This window comes from Chinchilla lanigera, unplaced genomic scaffold, assembly GCF_000276665.1.
Source record: "Chinchilla lanigera isolate Chin_1 unplaced genomic scaffold, ChiLan1.0 scaffold00100, whole genome shotgun sequence".
Classification (NCBI taxonomy): Eukaryota; Metazoa; Chordata; class Mammalia; order Rodentia; family Chinchillidae; genus Chinchilla; species Chinchilla lanigera.
The window spans coordinates 5,708,048-5,716,991 of record NW_004955501.1 but is presented as its reverse complement, the minus strand read 5'-3'; positions in this window follow the sequence as shown (position 1 = coordinate 5,716,991).

Genomic DNA, 8,944 nt, shown 5'->3' with positions numbered 1-8,944 from the left:
GGTATGAGTCCGGCCCACACTTGGACCCAGGAGCCCTGCTGCTCCCGGAGAACTCGCTGCCTGGGCGCAAGGCGCGGGGGGCTCAGTGAGTGGTTTTATAATTGCTTTCTCAGTGAGTTTTTTGTTTGTGTACAAGAATGATATTGATTTTTGAGTGTTAACTTTATATTCAGTTATGCAATTTAATTTATTAACTCTAGCAGTCTTTTGGTGGAGTTGTTGGGGTCTTCCATGTAGAGTATCATGTCATCTGCAAATAATGAAAGTTTAACTTCTTCCTTTCCTATCCTTATTCCTTTTATTTCTCTCTCTCTTGTTTAATTTATCTAGTTAATGTTTCCATCACTATATTGAATAGGAGCAGTGATAGTGGACATCCTTGTATTGTTCCTGATTTTAGAGTAAAATCTTTCAGTTTTTCTCCATTTAATATGATGTTGGCTATTGGTTTGTCATAGATGGCTTTTGTCAGACTGAGGTAAAGACCATATATTCTAATTTTCTGTAGGATTTTTATCATGAATGAGTGTTGGACTTTATCAAAAGCTTTTTCAGAATCTATTGAGATGACTGTGTGTTTTTTATCTTTGGATCTGTTGATATGGTGTATTACATTAATTGATTTGCATATATTGAACCATCCCTGCATTTCTGGGATGAATCCCACTTGGTCCTGGTGTATAATCTTCTTGAGGTTTTGCTGCATTATGTTTGCTAGTATCTTGCTGAGGATTTTTCATCTTTTTTCACTAGGAAGATTGGCCTATAATTGTCTTTTTTGATTGGGTCTTTCTCTGGTTTTGGTATCAGAGTAATGCTTGCTTCCAGGTATGAGTTAGGGAGCATTGCTTCCATTTCGATTTCACTAAAGTGTTTAAGGAAAATTGGCATTAAATCCTCTCTAAAGTTCTTGTAGAATTCAGCAGTGAATCCATCAAGACCTGTGCTTTTCTTTGTTGGTACGTTTTTAATTACTTTTTAAATATCATTAACTGACATAATTTTATTTAGAATTTTTATATCTTCTTGATTTGGCTTTGGAATTCTACATTTGAATCTGTCCATTTCTTCCGTGTTTTCCACCTTATGCAAGTAAAGATTTTTTGAAGTAGGTATTGATGATTTCTGAATTTTCACAGGATACATGGTGATTTCACCCTCTTCACTCACCAAAGCACAAAGTTCAGTCTTTTTTTCCTTTTTCTTGATAAGGTTTGCTAAGGGTTTATCAACTTTATTTATTCTTTCAAAGAACCAACTCTTTGATATGTTAATTCTTTATACTGGTTCCTTGGTCTCCATTGAGTTCATTTCTGCTCTGATCTTTGCAATTTCCTCCCTTGTATGGGCTTTAGGTTTGTCTGGCTCTTCTTGTTCTGGAAGCTTGAGATGCAACATAATTAATTAATTATGGAAATAATTATTTAATCTTCTATATCTCTGATTATGTATCTGTTAAGTGTAAATAATTATTTTAGGTAGTTATATTAATTAATATAAGCAAAGTGCTTAGAACATTACCTGGCATGTCATCTATATTGAATAAATTTTACCTATTAACATTACTAGATTATCTTTGGGACATTTTGACTTTCTTCAAGATTTATAAATGAGTAGTAAAAAATGGGACTTTCTTGCATACATTTTCATTAAATTTCATTGAAATGATCACTTAAAAAAGGCTCCTTGCAAAAAAGTTCATGAACTCCATATCACATACACATATAAGGGAGAGGTAACTGGTTATGCTCTGAAGACCTCATGTCAATGATTTTTCATCTTTCTGGGTAGAAAATTTAGGAGTCAAGATATGTTTTGCCACAGTATTTTTCTTACAGCCTGAAGACTGACAACTTGAGGGCTTCAGATGAGAACGAATAATAGAACTGTAGCATGAACAATGAAAAATTTTGAGATTTTGCTTTTTTGGGGGTGGAGGGAAGGTGCTGGGGATGGAATCCAGGGCCTGTGCAAACTCTCTAACACTTAGTCACACTTCTAGTCTGTTTTATTTTACTTTGAGACAAGGTCTCACTAAGTTGGCCAGGGTGGCCCTGAACTTGTAATCCTCTTGCCTCAGCTTCCTAAGAAATTAGTATTACAGGCATGCACCACCACATTCAGCTGAGGTTTTGTTAGTTTTGATTACAGTAGAAGGCTTTCAACTAAGGTCTCTGAAATGAAGGATATCTTCAGACATTGGGTGTGGCTGGCTTGGTTCTTCATCAGCTATATTTTATCCAGGAATGAACATCTGCATAATTAAGATATCAATTTCAAAAAGCATCACATTACTAAGAGCAAGCATGTAGTACTGGATTAAAACACCCCCATTTTGTGGGAAGATGCTATTATTACTCAAATCTCTGGCAGCTGAAAATTTATATTAAAGCAATAAATTTCTAGCTCTGCCTCACAAAGGCAGCACTCATTTTTAATACTGTCATTTGTGTTTGCTTATTAATGCCATGCACCCACCATTACAACACTCCAAGTGCTCGTATTGATAAGCTATCTTTCATAGTTGTATCTAGTTTTACATATCAATTTTACCCACCTCTATAACTTATAAGGAACCTAATATATCTACCCAGAAATTCTTTCAAGTGAAGTCTTTTGGTATTTATTAGTCCATCTTGAAGGTTAAACACAGTTTATTTCATCTTTTAAAATATCATTTTTAGTAATTTCTTGGCAAAGACCGAGAATACAGATGGATTAAGGACCAGATTCAAGCTTATGGATATTGGGTTTTTTTGTGGAGCTTTGCCATATCATTTCCTCCATCTCCAAAGGGCCAAGAAAATCCTTTTAATTGTTTTCCTCTGAAGAATCTTAAGTCCCCTCATCTTTGTACCCCTTGGGCAAACCTCAGATTCTCTACTTACTACTTATAGATTTCAAGCTGCCCTACTGACCTTCTTATCTCTTTTCCTTGATTTAACATTATATTTTACCATTCTAGATCCCAAGTCCTAGAAGGTAGTTCTCTGCTCAGGAAACAAAGTGATAGTAGTAGTCTTTATTGACTCTCTTCCATTTTATCTTTCCTCCTTTGCTCCCATACTTGCAATTTGCCAGTGGCATACCTTCTATTTGCTGCAAATAGCATGAATCTTCATGTTCTTGAGGCTCAGGTTGGTTTCTTTGATCCATAGTTTCATCCTATCCTACCCTGTATCAGTTTACTAGCGTTTTAATGACAAATATCACAGACTGGGAATCTCAAACAATAGATAATTATTTTTTCACAGGTCCAGAAGCTGGAACTCTATAGTCAAGGTGCCAGAACAGATTTCTTTTCTAGGCTTACAGATAGCCATTACCTTCTTGCTAGTTACTGTGTGCATGTACAACCTGATGTTACTCTGCATGTCCCAATCTCTTCTTCTTATAAATATGCCATGACTGGGTTGGTGCTCATGTTAACAACCTCCTTTTATTTTAAACATCTCCTTAATGTCAAATTTCCAAATCAGTCATTTTGAGGTACCTGGATAGTAGAGTTTCTGATATGACTTTGGTAAGGAACATAGCTTACTTACAACATACCTTATTGTCCAACTATTCTTCATTATTCACTTTCCTCAGCTTCTTTAGTTACTAACTCCTCAGCGCTCCTGTACTCCTGGGTACTTCCTTCAGTCATCTCAGTGACCACACAGGAATCCTTGGTGTTGCGTGTTGGTAAACTTTTTAGTAAAGGGTCAAGTAGGGCTGAGGATATAGCTCAGTGGCACAGTGCCTGCCTGACAAGTGTGAGGTTGTGAGTGTGATTCCTGGTACCAACAAAAGGGTCAGCAAGTAGTAAATACATTAGTCTTTGTAAGCTAAACAACCACTGTCATAACATTTGATTCTGCCATTGTAGCAAAGGGAGTGTACAGAGCTCTACATTCTCTGCCTATGCCTAGCCTATAGGGTATCACAAATTTCCAGTAGAATTTTTCTTTGAATTTCATTTCCAGTATAAGGATTGTGAACTGTATGGAACATTACTTTTCATTTCTTAGAAAACTCCAGCTCTGCTTTGAGTGACATATAAATGCACTTCCTCCCCCAGATACATTTAGCCCCCCATACTATAGTCTAGGCTACTGGAATTTAGTAGCAACTCCACTAGCTATGAGATCCAGAGCAGGTCTATTTTTACTTCCTGGGAAAAATTCCTAATATAGAATAGAGGGTTAAACAGAAAATACTACAGGTAGACAAACAATTGTCATTAAGGCAAGGCAATTCTTCTATGTATGAGAATGTCTTCCATAGTGTGAGTGCCTTAGTTACTTTCTCATTGCTGGGACAAAAACCTGACACCCGCAAGATTAGAGGCAAAGCTTTTTTCTTTTTTCTTTTTTGTTTTTTGGCTTTCTTCCGGTACCAGGAATTGAACTCACAACCTCACGCTTGCCAGGCAGGTGCTGTACCGCTGAGCTAAATCCCCAGCCCCGAGGCAAAGCTTATTTTAGCTCAGGTTTTAGGGGTTTTACTCCACAGTTAGTCAGCTTCAAGGTAGGGAGAGGGAGATGACACAGAAGGTTTGTTCATGACATGGAAGTGAAAAGTAGCAAGCAATAAAGCAAAGAGGAGGGGGGTGTATCCCTTCCAGGGCACACCCACAGGGACCCACCTCTTCCCAGGAGGCTTCATCAACAAGATCACATTCAGTTATAGAACAATCAAAGGACCAATTTAATATCACACACCCATGTTCCTGTCACCTCCCAAAAGTCCCACTTATGAGCACTTTGAGGCTTTGGGGGGACATTGAGATATAAGCCATAACAATGGGATGTTTCAAATGTCTAGCCTCTCCCTAATGGCAGCTTTGGGTCTTTATAAAGACCCAAAATATTCCCAAGTATTCTAAACAATCTGAGTTTTGTATACCCTGCCTAACCCTTGAAGTCTCTTCCACTCTATTATTCTATGACTTACATAATTTTTTGAAAGTTAAATATCTGGCAAATGTCATTTTATCTCAAATTTAAGGTAATCAGAAACCCCAGGTGACCAATTTTGTTTTGCATGTGTTGAGTACATGAACATGGTATGAGTTTATTTTGTATTTTGAGAAGATGCACAATAACTAAATAATGTGTGTAAAGTGTTAATACTGAAATGCTGTATTGTCATTGTGTTATCTCAGGTTTAACCCAATCTTTGATCCTTCTACAACTTCCAAAGTGGTATCCACTGGCCATATGTGGCTATTTAGGTTTAAATTCAAATTCACTACAATTAGGTAAAATTAAAATCTAGTACCTCAGTGTTACTAGTCATATTTTACTACACATATGGCTACACATGTGACTGGTGGCTACCATATTAGAAAGAACAGATATGGGACATGTCCTTCAACACAGAAATTCTAACTTTGCAGTCTCTACTATCCTAGCCTAACCAATTATAACTGATTCAACCTATGCTGCATAACATTTTATGTTACTTAATTAATTTTACTTATAATATTGAAAATACCATTACATTCTTATTAATTAGTAACAGAGGCATGGAAACCTTTCCCCCTTCCAATAAGGAAGGCTGAAAATTTAGTATGATCAGTTAAATATGCATTTCATTAAGATATTTTGAATTTTTATGTGAATCATCAGAATCTAGAAAAAATGACAATTCAAGTTTACTTTTATTTGTTTGTTTGTTTGTTTGGTTGGTTGGTTTCTGTTGGGAGTAGTGGGGATTCACCCATGGCCTTTGCACTGAGCTATATTCCCAGCTGTTTTCATTTTTATTTTGAGACAGGGTATCACTAAATCACTAAGTTGTCTGGCGTGCAGCCCAGATTTTTATATTAGTAAGATCTACTCCTCTGTTCCCCAAAGCCTGGCAACCACAGGTATGTAATAGTCATCCCTTATACAAATTTGGAGGCATTTGAGGGAGATAAGGTACTCTGATTTGTCACAAAGCTTTTGATAATGTGAGCTCCCTTACTAAGAAAGCTCCTTGCTCCTTGATGTTAGGGTTAATGACTTTATGCCTGGAAGGGCCCCTCTGCCTTGTTTTTTCTGCCTGAAATCTCACACATCTGCATCCTGTTCCAGGAGGCAGGACTGGAGCTTGACATCTCAGACTGGATGAGGCAAGTGTAAGATTGCAGTTGGGTTGATCAGTCCCTCATGATCACATGTGCTATGTTTTAATTACTGGAGTTTTCTTATCGCCATGACTGTATATTAATTGCCTGTGAGGCAGCCTTACTTCCTAGTTGAAGGCTCACAGAGTCCCTAAGGGGCCCAACAGCGATTTATTGCTGCTTATCCAAAAGTTCCAGATGGTTTCCTGTGACCAGAACTTTAACTCAAGTCTAAGTTATGGAGACGAGACCTGCGTGGATGAGAGGCAATCCAATGCCAAGCTATTTCACCATTCTCTAACTGTGAATCCATTTTTCTCCAGAGAGCTTACAAATGGATAAATAATCTTTTTGAATTGCACAGTCATAATAGCTAGCACTAATATCTTTACACTGTACTAGGCACGGGGCAGAGTTTTTACACATAGAAATTTCCCCATAAGGTCAGCATTGAACCTAACCACTGAATCTGATTCAGCTCTTGTCCAACTCGGTTTGCAACCAGTATCATGGAAAGAATCAAGCTTGTGAGCCAAGCTACCATGGTATATATTTCACTTACTCCTCCAGTTTGATGAGGAGGCTTATTTATTAGCCTTGATTTTGAGATAAATAGTTTATTAAAGGCCACACAGCATGGAAAGCATAGGGCTGAGATCTGAACCCAGGTGATCTGCCCCACAGTGTGTGTTTTTGTGTATGACATGTGACCTTCTAAATGTCTGACAAATGATACACATTCCTACTTCATCTTCACAATCCTATGTGGTAGAAACACACTCAACATGAGACTAAAGAGGCAGACCCCCAATACCAGGGAAGTTAAATTTGAAAACTCCTCAACAAATCAACTTTCTTGTCCTCAAAAGACCATGCCCATTATACAAAATAACAGCTCCACAGATGTGAGAGAACAGACCTGCAAGGGAAGGAAGACAGAGACTCAGGTAACCTCAGAAAAGAGGTTTTTTTGTGTTTTGGGATTTTTTTTTTGAGACAGGGTCTTACTGTGTAGTTCATGGTGGCCTTGAATTCACTATGTAGTCCAGGCTGACCTTGACATCATGATGATCCTCCTGCCTCAGCCTTCCAAGTTCTAGGATTACACATGTGCAGCACCACACCTGGCAAGAGACAGATATTTTAAAGCTACATTTGGGGCAAAGAAGAATGAAGAGTCACATAGAAATCCAACCAGCGGGTTTGAGTTTCTTGCACCCAAAAGGTGGAGAAGAGGGACAGGGATGGAAGAAGTTCAAGATGTTCCAGAAATCTGCTATTTGGATTCCTCCATTCGCAGGACCAGCTTCTCCTGCATCCACTTCTCTTTAGTACAACCACATCTGTGCCACATACCATCTTCCTTACTCTCCCACTCCTTCCAATTCCAATAATGAAAGAAGAGATCTGACTGGTTCAGCAGATGGTATCTCCCTCCTTTGGTAGGACCACTGTCATGCGCAGGTGATGAGCTGTCTTTGTATCAGGTGCTCAGTCCAAGCCCTATCATCTGGGGTTGGAGGGGTAGGGTAGGGTAAGGAGGCGTGAAGCATAATACATCTTGGCCTCCTAGACCAAAGCTTCTGCTTTTCCTACAGTATGGGATGGGGGAGTACAAGCATTGATAATAATATATCATTCACAGAAAGACACAAAAAAGATTAAAATTTATTCCTGTCTTATGGATATTTACCTTTTGGGAGATGATTTCTTCTTTTTCTCCAGGTTACATAAATTTTTTCTACAATGAATCAATCCAATGTATTGTTAAATAAAATTTGTGGGAAGCCATGAATTTGGACTGGGAATTTGCACTAGGCTCAACAGACTAAACCAATATAGAGGAGTTCAATCACAGTAATTGAGCTTTGATTAGATGCAGAAGAATCTAGAGCCAATCGACTGATTAAGATGTAAACACCGTATTAAACTCTAACCAACTGACTAGTTGGCTGGGTGGGCTATAGCCAGTAGTTTTCTATAGTACACCTCAGTTTTTCTAGAAATGCTGTCAGATTGCCTTGTTGATTGGACTTCTCAGAATCTACATTAGTTTTGGAACTTTCCTGCTGCTTTATTTTTGTTTTGCTTTATTTTAATTCTACTAAATCTAACTGGTCTAAGGGATTTTCCTTTAATAATACTCTTGTCCTCTTTGTGCAAATCAGTATTAAGTAAATTTTTTTTTAAATTTTGCAAATAATCTTTTTTTTTTAACCTGGAAACCCATGAGACTCAGTTACTCTGAAATATGATGCTCTATTTCTGAAGGTCCCATTTGGGGTTTTGTGTCCTTGTGTATAAGGCTGCTCCAAATATGTAGTGAGACCTAAGAAGGAGAGATATACAGATCCAGGATTGCACAGAATGCAATTTATTTGGATCCTTACTTACGGAAATGTGGTCCTGGGCAGCAGCAAAATGAGCTGGATCCCCACTATTTGGGTTAGAAAGACAGGCACATACAAGGATTAGGAAAAAAATGACTTAAAAACTCCACCCAAAGACTCCTAGAATGAATAACCAAATTTGGAAGTGTAACAGGATACATAGCTAACATTCAAAACTCAATAGCATTCCTGTACACCAATAACAAACACACCGAGAAAGAAATTAGGAAAATAACACCTTTCACAATAGCATAAAGAAAAAATGAAATACTTAGGAATCAATCTAACAAAAGAAGTGAAAAGTTTAGACTTTTAATCTAGTACTCTGAAAAAGGAGATTGAAGAGGATATCAGAAAATGGAAAGATACCTCATGTTCTTGGATAGGCAGAACCAATAGGGTGAAAATGGCCATACTTTCAAAATGTCATACAGATTTAATGCAATCCCAATCAAAA